We start from the raw sequence: 14182 nt of genomic DNA on the forward strand, positions 1-14182 counted from the left end.
TAGGAAAGTGGACTAATAGAAATGTAGGGCTGGAAGGGATGTTCAGAGGTCATCAAGTCCAGCCCCATGTTCTGAGGCAAGACTAGGTAAACCTAGACAAGTGTTTCTCAAACTGGGGGCGCCGCTTGTGTAGGGAAAGCCCCTGGCGGGCCGGGATGGTTTGTTTACCTGCCGTGTCCGCAGGTCCGGCCGATCGCGGCTCTCACTGGCCGTGGTTAGCCACTCCAGGCCAATGGGAGCTGCTGGAAGCGGCGGCCAGTACGTCCCTTGGCCCGCGCCGCTTCCAGCAGCTCCTATTGGCCTGGAGCAGCGAACCGCGGCCAGTGGGAGCCGCGATCGGCTGGACCTGTAGACAGGGCAGGTAAACAAACTGGTTCGGCCCGCCAAGGGCTTTCCCTACACAAGCGGTGGCCCCAGTTTGAGAAACACTGACCTAGACCATCCCTGGCAGGTGTTTGTCCAATTTGTTCTTAAAAACCTCCCAAGACAGGGATTCCCTTGGAGGCCTATTCCAGAGCTCAGCCACTCTTAGAATTAGAAAGGTTTTCCAATATCTAACCTAAATCTCCCTTGCTGAAGATTAAGCTCATTACTTATTACTTATGGTCCTACCTTCAGGGAGCGTGGAGAACAACTGAGCACAGTCTCTTTATAACAGCCCTTAACATATCGGAAGACTCGCCACGTTGGCTGGGATGCTGAGAATAGCTTAACATCATTGACTTGGAGGGGAAATACCATTGGGCCTTTAATGTCAGGAGGCTTTTAGGGCTTGACATTCAAAAATATGCATGAGCAATTGCGCATCCAAACCGGTGTTACAATGGTGCCATTGATTTGCGTTCGCATTTAGCACAACTGCATGCCTGAAGCAGGTGTTTGTGTGCAGTGGGCTAGCTAGATGAATGACTGGTTTCCCTATACAGCTGATTTGTATACAGGGGCATTGGCTGTGCGGCTTGGCACACAGCCCTGGGCCTGTCTGTGGACAGTGGGGTAAAGCCAGGCTCTTAGCAGCCGTAAGTGAGGAAGCCCTGGTTTTACACTCCACCGTGCTCAGGAAGGGAACTCGGGCAGTTCAGCAGATCCTAGCGTGTCTATTTTCTGACTGACAGGTAGGGTTCCAAAGACTGGGGATTTTTCACGGATGTAGCTGCACTAGTGCAAGACCCTAGTGCAGACACACCTAACTAGCATGAACAGTGACTCACACCAGTACAGCACCCCCTTGTGTCCAGTTGGGCTGTCTGCAGTAGGGCAGCTACAGCAGTGCAACCCCCTCAAGTGTAGACAAGCCCTGAATAAAGCCACATCCCTAGCCCAGTAGGTAAAGGCACAGGGCCAAGATTCCTGGCATCGGGTTTGCCTTCTGGGGCCGTTTGTTCACACTCCCTGGGATACCCGATACCTCCCCACCACTATATTGTGCTGCTCTAGCACTGTTCCCAATCGCTGGATCCCTGTTGTGAGTCTCCTCTACTGCACGAAAACCGCTTGCAGGGCAAACGCCTGGCTCCTCCAGGGGTCAGCAACTCCCTCAAACCAGCCAACCCGGCAGCTGCCTGGGGAGTCCGAAAGGCAGAGAGCTGAGGAGGAAATACAGTGCAAAGGAGGAACAAACAAAGTACAAAGGAGCCTTCTCAAGCAGCTATCAATCACCTGATCTCCTGTACCTAGCACCTTGACACAATGCACGTTCCAGCGGCTTCATTAATGCTGGGAACAGTGCGTGCCGACCTCTGGCCCACCTGCCCCCGCCTCAGTGCTTTTCTAAAGCTGCAGAGATACAGGTATCAAAGGGAAATGTGTGAAAGGAAACAGGCAAAATCCTAATCAGCCGCTGGCCTCGGTTGTGTAGAGAACAGATCAGCTTCGGCAACATACTAAAGCAGCCTTCTATCGAATCAACAAGGCTCTGCTCCCAGGTCAATGCAGCCATAGGGGCTGTGCATACTGACGGCACACTGCCAACCCTGACTTCTGCAGCTGAGCACTCAGGTGCCCAAAAGCCGAGGTGCAAGACAGGGAAAGGCAAAGTACAATGGGAGTTTAGATTCAGTTCTTTCAGGGGGGACATATTTTCCGCAGAGGGGGGCGTCTCCCCTGCAGCAGGACATGAAAGTGACTCTGCAAAGGCACTAGGCACAAGGCCCTGCATTGCACGGACAACGCGCTGCCAATGGCAATTTGGAATCTCTCATTGCTCACACTGCTTAAATATTCATGGTGTTTTCCTTTCCCTCCTCCTAATCAGTTCCCTTGGAGCTTGGAGGTCATGGAAACTGTGCAGGATCAGGCCAAAAGCATTTCCAGATGCATTCTGGGGGTGTCTCAAAGCCCTACATGTTTATTCCTGTCCTGGCCTTTGTTTAGAGGGGAGTTCACAAGGCAGTTACACATGCACAAATAGAGCGACAAAACCCAGCACCACTTCATACTGGAAACAGTATGTTCAAGTTTTAACTCTTCCCTTGCCGTGTTGGAAACACAACAGGTGCCGGAGAACGAGAAGGGGAACAGGACTATAAACGAAAAGGGACCCTGCATGAAAGCCGTCAGTCTTGTGTCGCTTTCCAAGGGGAATGAAATGCAAAAGGAAATGGCGGAAAGTTTCTGAGTTTAAAAAATCCAGGTTTAACAAGCCCAGGTGCTAGTAGTAACACAGGGAACACAACAGAACCTCACTCGATTTTACCAACACCAAGCTTCTGAACCATTTTTCCTGACCGGGCGGAGGAGGGGGTAATCAGAATGAAAATGATGTCAATGAAGAGCAAGTCGACATCCCTTCACATTGCGATCTTTCAGTGCATTAGAAATCGTTTTGAAGGGGTTGGAAGGACAAGAAGAAAACAATGCAGTGCACTAGACAGCAACGTATGAACTGGTCCTATGGCAATTTGGGGGTGTTAAATTTTATGAATTTTCCGTTCCATGAACTCCTTAATCCCCAGTTAGTTTGTAAAATGGGTGTTCGACTGCATAGGATTATTTTTATTTCAACAGCGTCCACTTAAAACTGAACCTATTATTTCATCAACATCCCTTTTCAGTGGATTGCATTTTGCTGGAACATAGTGAATCCACATCACATAACCATGGGTTTTTCACCACAGGCTGCTATGTGAGTTGCAGAGAAAGCCTGTTGCTGTGTGTTTCAACCAGATGAGATTTTGCTGTTTGATCACATTACCCCAGTGGTACATACCCCGGGGCCTGGATTTATGACCTCTAACTCTAGGCCCTGAATAGTCTATCAAGGCTAAAAGCCACATGTTAAAATTGTCGGTGATTAAACATGGCTGATATACACTGTCCAACAGGACTCATGTGAGGGTATGGTGCATGCCTATCCCAGTGATTAGAGACAGAGAGCAAGTCAGAAGTGACATGCACTATGGGGTCAGGGACACTGCTATAAACGATCACATTAGCACGCGACGGGACACCTCCGCCGGAGTGTCAGTCTGACTTTGCTGGCACCTGGAATGCAAACAGGCAGCATTTCAAGGTGAGACATTCAAGGTGTGGGTTGGAACGACAAGTTCAGTGTGCAAGGCTGTCATGAAGGGAAATTCCAGCTCCCTTTCTTTGGTGACAAGCCACCCAAGCTCAGGGCTCGTGATGCCACTAAGAACCTCATGACGGAAGAACTAAGTAGATGAAAGGAGCGCCGGGGTGATAAAAACAGAATCATGTCCAGAGACCCCATGGTCACCAGCTAAACCATGAATCCGTGGCATCAGGCAATAGGACTTGCAACAGACGACTCAATAAGACTCTCCCGCAGCTGTCAGTAACAGTAGCGCTTAGATGCTCATTTGTAGGAGTCCAGCTATTATCAGGAATAGGGTGCTTTGCGCTGGTCTCCAAGGTGCATCTTTAGCTTGGAACAGGAGGTACAAGCCAAGTTCTGTATTGGCATTTGGGCTATGACCCAAAGCTGGCAATGCAGTAACAAGGGTTTTACGGCTGCGTCACAGGTGCTGTCCTCCTTTTGAGACATTAAACTGAGCTCCTCTCTGCCCCTCTCTCAGAACTCGCCGGGAGGGAGCTATGGATCCAGTGGTACTCAGAGCAATAGCCTCAGGGCTGCTCTCTCAGCACCGCAGGGCACTAATAGCTACGGCCATATGCACGTTATCGCTCAGCACAGGAGGGCTACACATGGCTAGCGTCTAACTCATTACTTTATAAGGTACTCGGGGGAGGGGGGGAAAGAAAAGAAACAGAAAATGAAAAGCCTGTTCCATTCCTTCCTTTGGCCTGTAGGGGGAGCTTTTTTCTTAAAGATCTTATCATTTGGGTTTTGGCAAAATGTTCCGATTTGCTGTTTCGTGCAGGGCCCCATATAAGGCCAGATTTCCAAAGCCAGGTGGCTAAGGAGCAGGACCACACTGTGTGTCTCTGTCTGTGTCTGTGTGTAAGTACGAACGCAGAAGAAACACTTTCACATGCAGTTCTCCCATTTACAGGCGATACACTGACTGGGACGGCACCTCCATTATGGAAAAGGCAGCCCATCTAGCTCTGGGTTTGCACCTGGAGCAAGCCAGGGAGGTGGCCCTTCCTACCTAATCTCTCCCCTGCCAGCAGATAAAGACGGCGGGGTCAATTCCATTTCACAGGGCACTGAATAACCGTGGGTCTCAAGTAGGCTGTTTGTGGCCTTGTTCTTTTAATCTGTTGGCAAAGCCTCCCCACCCCCCAGTCCGCGCCTCCCTATCCGATCTGTTCAATAGTGTGATTGTCTGACACCTGGAGCGCACACAAACACCTGCGTGACTCATCTCTCTCCCCCTTCCCCCCCCCCAGCAAGACACGTGTCAGGACTGAGGAACCCAGCAAGCAGAACTATGCAGGAAAAAGACAGCAACCCTTCCCGCTCCCCCCATATGCTTCTCCTCACGTCTCCTATGGCAGAGGCTTTGGTATAAAAGCAAAAACTCATTTGAACAGAAGCCAAGAAACTATGTTTATTCAATTTCATATAATCTATTTTCCATCTCCTCACAATGGATCTGTTTTTCAACCGCAGATGACTGAGCATGGAAACAAGCCCCTCTGCTGCTATCATTCAGAGACGCACGTAGCAAGTCGCCTGAGCGCAGGACACAGGCCTCGCCCCGGGGGCTTGGACATGGGTGACATTTCACAGCCTGCCCACCCATGTGCCCCCACATCCCATGCCCGTGGGCCTGCTCCCTGGCACTGTGATCATGAATGACGGGGAGGTGGGTCCTTGAGACTCTTTATCTGTCTCAAGATATGGTCCATGCTATGTAAAGATCTGGGAGCCCGTGGCCTTTGGAAAACTGATAGTCTCACTTTGCTCAATAGTGACCCATCTGTCTATATCAGGGGTGACATTCATGGATTCCCCAGGGAATCCTGACTAGCCCTCCTCAACTGGAACTCTGTAGGGTGCCGAAAAAACAGGCCCCTGAATGTGGGAGTTTAAAATGGAGGCTAATGGATGTGCAAGAGTTCAAGTAGCCAATCAAAATCTACTGATCTTAAGGCTGCCAGGGATCATTAGATCATCAATTCTGGCCTCCTGTATAACACAGGCCATAGAATTTAACCCAGTTACCCCTGTATTGAATCCAGTAACTTATGTCTGGTTCAAGTATATATTCCAGAAGGAATGCACCACTTGCCTTGGCCGTTTGTTCCAATGGTTAATCGCCCGCACTGTTAAAAATCTGCACCTTATTTCCAATTGGAATTTGTCAGGCTTCAGCTTCTGGCCTTTGGTTCTTGTTAGGCCTTTCTCTGCTAGATTACAGAGTCCTTTTAGTACCTGGTATTTTCTCCCCAGGAGGGTACTTATATTTATACCATAATTAAGTCAACTCTTAATCTCCTTTTTGATAAACTAGATAGATTGAGCTCTTTAAGTCTCTCACAATAAGGTATTTTCTCCAGCCCTCAGATCATTTTTGTCTTTTCTGCCCCTCTCCAATTTTTCAACATCCTTTTTAAAATATGGATACTAGCAGTGGATGCAGCATTCCAGTCTCGATCTAGCCAATGCCGTGTACAGAGGTAAAAAGGCTTCCCTACTTTTACTCATTACTGGGGCAATTTTTTGACCAAAACTTTTTTGGGGGAAAAAAAGGCAGATTTGGTGACACCAAAACATTTTGTGAATTTGTGGTGATTTTGCTGCATTGTTTTGGTAGAAAAAGAAAAATGTGGAACCATTTCATTTTGACATTTTTTAAATGAAACTTTCAAATTTTTTTGATTTGAAATTAATTTGAAAAGAATTCAAAATGCTTAAAATCAAAACAAAATGTTTTGTTCTGGTTTAGATGAAACATTTTGTTTGACCCGAAAGAATTTTTTCCTGACTTTTTTGACTTGCCAAAAATGTCAAAAATGTTGTTTTTGGTTCCACCCAAAATGATTTACATTTTTTTTCAGAATTGCCAGCAAACCAAAAAATCCGTTATCCCTTTATATTTACTCACTGCACCCTTGTGTATAGATCCAAGGATCATACTAGCCCTGAGACCTCATGTTCAGTTGCTTGTCATATGATCCCAAATCCTTTCTTACTCCTTTCCAAGATAGAGTCTCCCATTCTGTTCCTAGAGGTATAACTAACTTTGCATTTGGCTGTATTAAAACATTTTGTTTGACTAGGCTCAGTTTACCAAGAGATCCAGATCGCTCTGTATGACTGCCCTATGCTCATTATTTACCACTTTATGTCATTCACAAATTTTATCAGAAGTGATTTTATATTTATTTCCAGATCACTGAGAAAACGTTGAATAATGTCTGGTCTAATAACAATCCCTGCAGAAACCCACCAGAAACACTCCCAATTGATGACAAATCCCCATTGACAACTAATTTGTATGAGCTGTCTGTTAGCCTGTTTTCATGTGCTTTATTGATATTGCATAATGCTAATCTTTTAATAATGTCATGCGGTACTAAGTCAAACGCCTTACAGAAATCTAAGTCTACTACAGCTATGCAATTTTCTTTATCAGTCAAATTTGTAATCTCATCAAACAATAAAATCAGGTTGTTTGACAAGACCTAACTTTTTTTTTTATAAAACCATGTTGACTGGTGTTAATTCTACTGCTATTCTTTAATTCTTTATCACTTAAATTCCATATAAGCTTTCCCATTATTTTGCCTGGGATTGATGTGAGGCTAACCGGCATATAGTTATCTGGGCCATCTTGCTTGCCCTTTTTGAATATTAGCACAACATTAACACTCTTACGGTTTTTTGGAATTTCTCTGATATTCTAAGATGTATTAAAAATTAACATCAGTGGGCCAGACATCTCCTCAGCCAATTCTTTTAAGACTCTTGGGTGCAAATTATCCAGGCCTGCCAATTTAAAAATGTTTATCACTAGTAGATGTTGTTTAACATCCTCCTGGAGGGACTAAAAAGTACTTCATCATCTTCATGTGATATGAGTACATCCTCCTGTTTCTTTCCAAATACAGAACAGAAATAGTTACTGAACACTTTTCTGTATAATTAATAACAATTTTACCATCTCCATCTAGTAATGGGCCTAGCCCTATACCAGTGTTTCCCAAACTTGGGACGCCGCTTGTTTAGGGAAAGCCCCTGGCGGGCTGGGCTGGTTTGTTTACCTGCCGCATCCACAGGTCCGGCCGATCGCGGCTCCCACTGGCTGCAGTTCGCTGCTCCAGGCCAATGGGAGCTGCTGGAAGCAGCGCGGCCCGAGGGACATACTGGTCTCCACTTCCAGCAGCTCCCATTGGCCTGGAGCAGCGAACCGCGGCCACTGGGAGCCGCGATCAGCTGAACCTGAGGACGCGGCAGGTAAACAAACCGGCCCGGCCCGCCAGGGGCTTTCCCTAAACAAGCGGCGTCCCAAGTTTGGGAAACACTGCCCTATACTATTTCATGGATTTCTTTTGTTCCTAATATGCTTTAAAATGCATCTTTATCCATCATAATGAGGTCCAAAATAGAGTTGGGTGCAATACCTTTGGTATCAAAACATCATCATCTATAATTTTTAGAAACTCAAATGATAATTTACTACAGGCTGCATGAGGCCCCCAGCATGACTCCCAAGTCCTCTCATAACAACACAGCTTTGCTTTCCACACATTACAGACAGGTGATTTTAACATTCCAATCATGTGAATCTTCCCACCAGATTTCAGTAATGCCAATTATATCACATTTCTTCTCATCACTGAGAACTTCCAATTCCTTTTGACTTAGGCTACTTTTGAAAATGGGACATAAGCTCCTAAGTCACTTAGGTGCTTTTGAAGCATTTACCCATAAACTAATTGTATATATGCTAGTGTGTAAATACGTCTGTGAGTAAGACTCACATTCAGTATGAACTTTTATTGGAGTACGTATCAAAACACTCTATTACCTATGGCCAAACTCCTCAGATCTGAGGGCCTAGATTTCAAAGATGCTGTATGCCTGGGATTTTGGGTGCTCAGCCCATGTGAAAATCATGTCACTTAGGTACAGGTGCCTACCTAGGAATTAAGGAACCTAACTTCAGGTTTGGAAAAATGTGACTTGTATGTTTTCATATTCCCAGTTCATTCTTCCTACACACGGAGAGACACATGGGGTGGGGGGGAGAGAAGAGGGGAGAGGAACAACATATAAGCTGCTATTTGAAAAGTCACAGAGCAAGATGAGTTCCACCATCTTCAGGGAATCCAAAGACAAACTGATGAGCCCTGGTCTACAATTAAAAGTTAGCCACCCATGAGCACCATAGTTAAGCTGACCTAACCCTGGGAGTAGCTGTGGCTAGACCGAGGTTGGAAGTATCTCACTACAGTGACATAGCCCAGTGCTGCCATTGTAGTGCCTATACATAACCTTAGTTACAAGTCCCTGCAAGAAACCCTCATCCCAGCAGATCATTCCATACCAAACACCTACAGGTTTCAGAGTAGCAGCCGTGTTAGTCTGTATCCGCAAAAAGAACAGGAGTACTTGTGGCACCTTAGAGACTAACAAATTTATTTGAGCATAAGCGTTCGTGGGCTACAGCTCTCGGTATGTATATCTATCTCCTCGCTATATGTTCCATTCTATGCGACCGATGAAGTGGGCTGTAGCCCACGAAAGCTTATGCTCAAATAAATTTGTTAGTCTCTAAGGTGCCACAAGTACTCCTGTTCTTTTTGCAAACACCTACAGTGGCTTTTCCCTAGTTCTCCTTCTGGAAGAAGAAATTGAATGAGAAATGCAGTGGTGGTTGTCTTTTGGTGGGGGCGGAGGAATGCATCAAGGGGGCAAGGAATAGCCTATGTGTGTGCATGTGTGTATATATGTGCATGAGTAGGAGGAAAAGGTTGGGACTGGAGGATATGGAAACGTATGTAATACTACACATTAACAACTACTATAATACATCTCATGTTGTGTTTGCGTACCCAACCAGTCAGAATCTGCACTTTGTGTGAATGCCTGTTTGTGCGTCTACTTTGTGTCCTGTGTGTGTGTACGGTGAAGGCAGTGTGTGTATAATGTGCACTGGGTATATTATGTGTAATTACTCTGTGTGCATGTATACCTGCGGCCTGTCACGCTGCTGATAGAAATAAGCCCATAACTGCCTGGTCTGTGGTGTATGGAGAAAGTTGACAGAGAAAACAAAAACCTCCATCCCACCAGCTTGACTGATTGATGGCGTCCCTTGAATAGAGTCCAACTATGTTTCAGCAGGAGGAGGGGGAGGAACCATGCAGTGAAGAAGAGCCCAGTGGCCATCTGACCCAGGCTGTGTGAAAGGATTTGTGCATCATGGCAGCATTAGTTTCTTCCAGCGACCTCCTTTGAACTGTTAATCAAGCACAATCTTGCAGAATAATAGCCTGATTATTATTGCCTTGTTTGCATAACAAAGAGGCCCAATAAAACTGATTTGACTGAGCTCAGAGGGGGTGTGAAAGATCTGTCCTGAGAAAGTCCCTGCAGGAATGCAGCAAACTGCTCCCAAGTCTCAACCGAGGAAGAAAGACAATGCAATTTGCCATCAAGAAAAAACCCAATAGACCAATAAATTACCCATGTGCAAAGGGATTAGATCAGGTTTCAGCTGCATTGGAGTGGGGGGTGGGGAGATACTGAAGAGGGGAAATAAACCTGACTCTCTTAAAGTGGCAGTGCTCATTTTTGAGGGAATGGAGGGCGGGGGATCATTTTGTATTATGGGCTGGATTCTGCCCTCCTTTACAGCAGCTTAAATCTGGAGGAAATACAAGACTTCAAGGTAAATGCACTTTGATGGAGTTGCTCCAAATGTCTGCTGGTGTAACTGAGAGCAATGTTCATCCATGCAATCCCCTTTTTAACCCAGTCATTGTCCCTACCTGCATCTGTGCTGGAGAGCATGGGGAAGAGATTTCTCAAGGTGTTTACTTATGTTTAAAGAAACTGGCAGGGCCAAAAAACCTAACTGGGCTATTTCATTTCCAACGTCTGTCATTCAAGTGAGTGGACATCGGAGCCCCTGTCCCTCGTCCTCTCCCTTTTGTTTCCCACTGGGGAGTCCCTCCTCCCCTGGCATCACAAAATCATGGAGCACATAGAGGTGGAAAAATGCAGTCAGGGTCTTCTCTGGCAACAGATGCTACAAGAAGAGCCCTGGATTGTTCTTGTCACTTTGCTTTTTGTGTTCAGACAATCAGTTGACCATGGATCCAGAATGCCTTGCAAGGAAGCAAACGTTTCTCCTCCCCTACAAATGTCCTACTCAAGCGCAGCAAGGTTTTCTCCTGCAGCCAGGAGAAGCTTTCACTTCCAACCCTTGCATGGAAAGGGGAGAGCCATTAATCAAAGCCGGGGAGATCTTCACTAGTCCCCACAGCAGCTGGAAGTGAGTTTTCCAACCTGGGTAGGCAGACTCGGGCTAACAGGTCTGGAGCTTGCATGCTAAAAATAGCAGTGTGGGTCTTGCAGCTCTCAAGCCTACGGTGTTGTGTGGGCTTGAGTCCCATTGATGTGAATCTTGTCTACCCAGGTTAGGAGGCTCACTCCCAGATGCAGGGTAGACACCCAACTGAGCCTCCTGTGTGAGATGCTCGAAAAGGTGAACTTCACAGCTTGGAAATAGGTGTTCCTAGGAAAGGAGATCGCTAACCGGGGTGTTTACATTTGAAGCCACAAAGAGCCACAGATCCACCCCTCCTTCACTGTTAAACTTCTTGAGACTCGGGATCAGGGTTCAGTGTTTCTCTTGCAACAGATACTGCTAACAGCTAAATGAAGGCAGCCTGGTGTCCAAGAGGCCACAGGTTCTATTCCTTGGTCCACCGCTGACTCACTAGAGCTGAGGCCCCGTGCCTCCGTTTCCTCACCTGTAAAATGGTGTTAGTGAAACTTAGATCTATGGGTGAGAAACAGTGGCCAGGAATACTGGTGTGTCATCACAGCAAGCACGAAATCTTGAAAGCCAGGCTTGCTTGGCAGGTAAGGGAAGGAAGGGCTGCTTTCACAACACCAACAGGTCACCCAAGATCTCGGCTGCTTAATAAAGGTGGGTAAAGCACTGTTTATAGGTGAGAAAATTGAGGCCTAGAGCAATGAAATGACCGCCCAAGGTCACTCAGTGACAGAGTGGGGAATTCACAGCAATGTTTTCCAACTTCTAGTCCCCTCCTCTAACCAGGAGACTCAGCGCCCACCTCAATACGTCCCGATGGGACTTTGTATCCAGCTCCATCAGAAAGGAGCAGACAAATCCATTCGGACTCTGACAGCAGCTTGGGCTCTTAGATCATTTGGCCACTGCGGTTCCTTTGCCCTTCACCTTTAAGGTGGGATTCCAGAGTCACTTACAATATCCATCTTCCCACCTCCGAGTTTGATAAGCCATTGGGATGAGCTGGGCATCAGACCTTTCTCCATGAGGCTCAGGCTCACAGCTGAGCCGAGGTTGTTTTCACATCAATAGCGTTTTGCCCAGGCCTTGTTCTGTTCAGACTGTGTTACAGGCACAACCCCTCACCACAGCTGTATGACTGTAGCCAGGCCTGGTTAGCAGATCCTCTGTGCAGACAGTGCCACAAAGGCTGCTGTGGGAAAGCGCTTTGCCCGAGAGGTGTGTGTTTTCTCTAGGAATAATCCGCCCCCACCACTTTCTTCTGAAATTTCAACCCTTCAACACTGAGCTAAATGAGATACAAAAATGAGGAGACAGAGAAAAGCCTCAAGCACATAAATCTGAACGAGGCAAATTTTCACAATTAAACGGCCTGCCAAGAATTGCGGCATTTCAATTAGAGGCGTTGATTTGAGTGCAGGGCGTGGAGAGTCAGCTGCCTGACTTTCACAGATGTCAGCTAGAACCTCGCACAACCTAGGGGAAATTCACACAAACACACGTACGGCCCTGTGTCTCACACTGTAGCCTCTCGCTACAGTCTGATGAGGGTGAGGAACAAATCTTTTATGTAGATCTGTTCACAAATACACTGTCTCTCACTTCCCCACCCCGCCCTATACATCCCCATTCTCACACCACCAACGGAGCTGATACTCAACTTGTTCTATCCGACTCAAATTGCAATGGAAGTGATGCACGAAATCCATGAACCCTCCAAACACTAACGGCCCACCTAGATCCCAGTCCCTGATATTCACTGTTTTTTTTCTAAAAGATACCCAATGCTGGAGCCACTGGGCGCAAGTTCTAAATGTCAGAGAAGAAATGAAAAAAATCAAAACCAAATGTATCCCCCCGACTCTCCACTCCCTGCTCATTCATCCATCCCTGTCCCCGGCAAACGCCTGTGAAGAGAGACGGGTTTTGTGTTGTGCCGTAAAGGTCAGCTAACTCAGCTCTGTCAGAGCGTTGTGGGGAGCAAATTCCAGAGTCTGGGGTCCTCCAGCAGGAACACCCTGCCACATCACCAGCCACTGAACCCCACGGGCATGTAGGGGATGTCACATGACCTCACAGCCATGGTCGGGGGCGAGGGGGGGGAAGGAAAGATGGGTTTCTCAGAACCCAGGCCATATAACTGTAGGGCTTTGGAGACTGAAGCCAATAGCACTCAAAAGAGGCCAGGAAGCCAATATCTCACAGGAGGCTTACGCCACAGAGCCCCCTTCCTGGTGGGTTATTCCGTAGAACAGTCATGACTCAAGTGAAATACATTATCTGTCCTACTCCCCAGATATGACCACACATTTAGGGCCCAATCGGGCACCCATGAAAATAAATGGCAAAACTACCATGGGATCAAGACTGGGCCTTTCAGCTCCCCCAAAAACCCAGCCGATGCTCCACCCTGACGAACTCACTGATCTCACCTCTGTAGAGACTTGCATTCTCCCTCCCCAAGTGCAGCTCCCTGTAGCCATGTGCAGGACATTAGACAGAGCTGCTCAGTCTGCACTTAGATGGCTACTTGTGCATAGGGAGCCAGCTTGTTCTTCTGCAGTAAAAACCCTATGACTTCATCGAAGGGATGGCATCTGGTTTTGCAATTGGACATAATTCAATTCTCCCTCCTCGCTACAGAAACTTCTGCGGGTGGAGCGGTGATTTTGTGAGCAAGATTGCGCTCGAGTGCAAAGAAATCTTGAGGTTACAATTGAAATCCCCGTTATTGTTATTACAGTTCACGCAAAAAAAAAAAAAATGGCCAGGTTATGGGACTCCTGCTCTTAATTACAATATTTGTCAATTGTAGGTTACAAAGCCTTTTAAAAGCATTTATGAGTGAATGTAGTCCTCATGAAAGAAAGGGACTAACAGCCTGTAGAGCCAGGCACAGTGTGGCTGCAATGCAACTCAATCCTGACCTGCAGCACCCCATATATTTCAACCCCAAATCCTCTGTCAGTGCCCATCAGTTCTCGCTCCCACCACTGCGCTGCCAAAACCCCTCAATCCTGACACACACACCCCCTGCAAACCGATGGCTGATATGTCAGTCCTGGGTTCTCCACGCAGCTTCGCTGATGCACCTCAGTCCTGACTTGCAGCCCCTTCTGCTAGTCCAGTTCTGGGTCGCTTGCCCACAGCTCTGTCCAACAACAAAGCAAAAAAGAGCAAAACCTGCAGCATCCCCCTGCTCTTTTAGTCCTTGACACCCCCTTGGCTCTGCCAATGCACCTCCAGGCGAACCCACAGCAACACCCCCATTATTCGAGTCCTGGGCCTGTGCTGAGACGAGA

At 47.1% G+C, this 14182-nt stretch overlaps 1 protein-coding gene across 1 annotated transcript in view; it reads right to left on the minus strand.

The window, feature by feature from the left end:
- Positions 1 to 14182, minus strand: part of RGMA (repulsive guidance molecule BMP co-receptor a) — a 35470-nt gene that overhangs the window by 8504 nt on the left and 12784 nt on the right. The window lies entirely within an intron of this gene.

Source organism: Terrapene carolina, unplaced genomic scaffold (genome assembly GCF_002925995.2).
Source record: "Terrapene carolina triunguis isolate 2854851 unplaced genomic scaffold, T_m_triunguis-2.0 Scaffold67, whole genome shotgun sequence".
Taxonomy (NCBI): domain Eukaryota; kingdom Metazoa; phylum Chordata; order Testudines; family Emydidae; genus Terrapene; species Terrapene triunguis.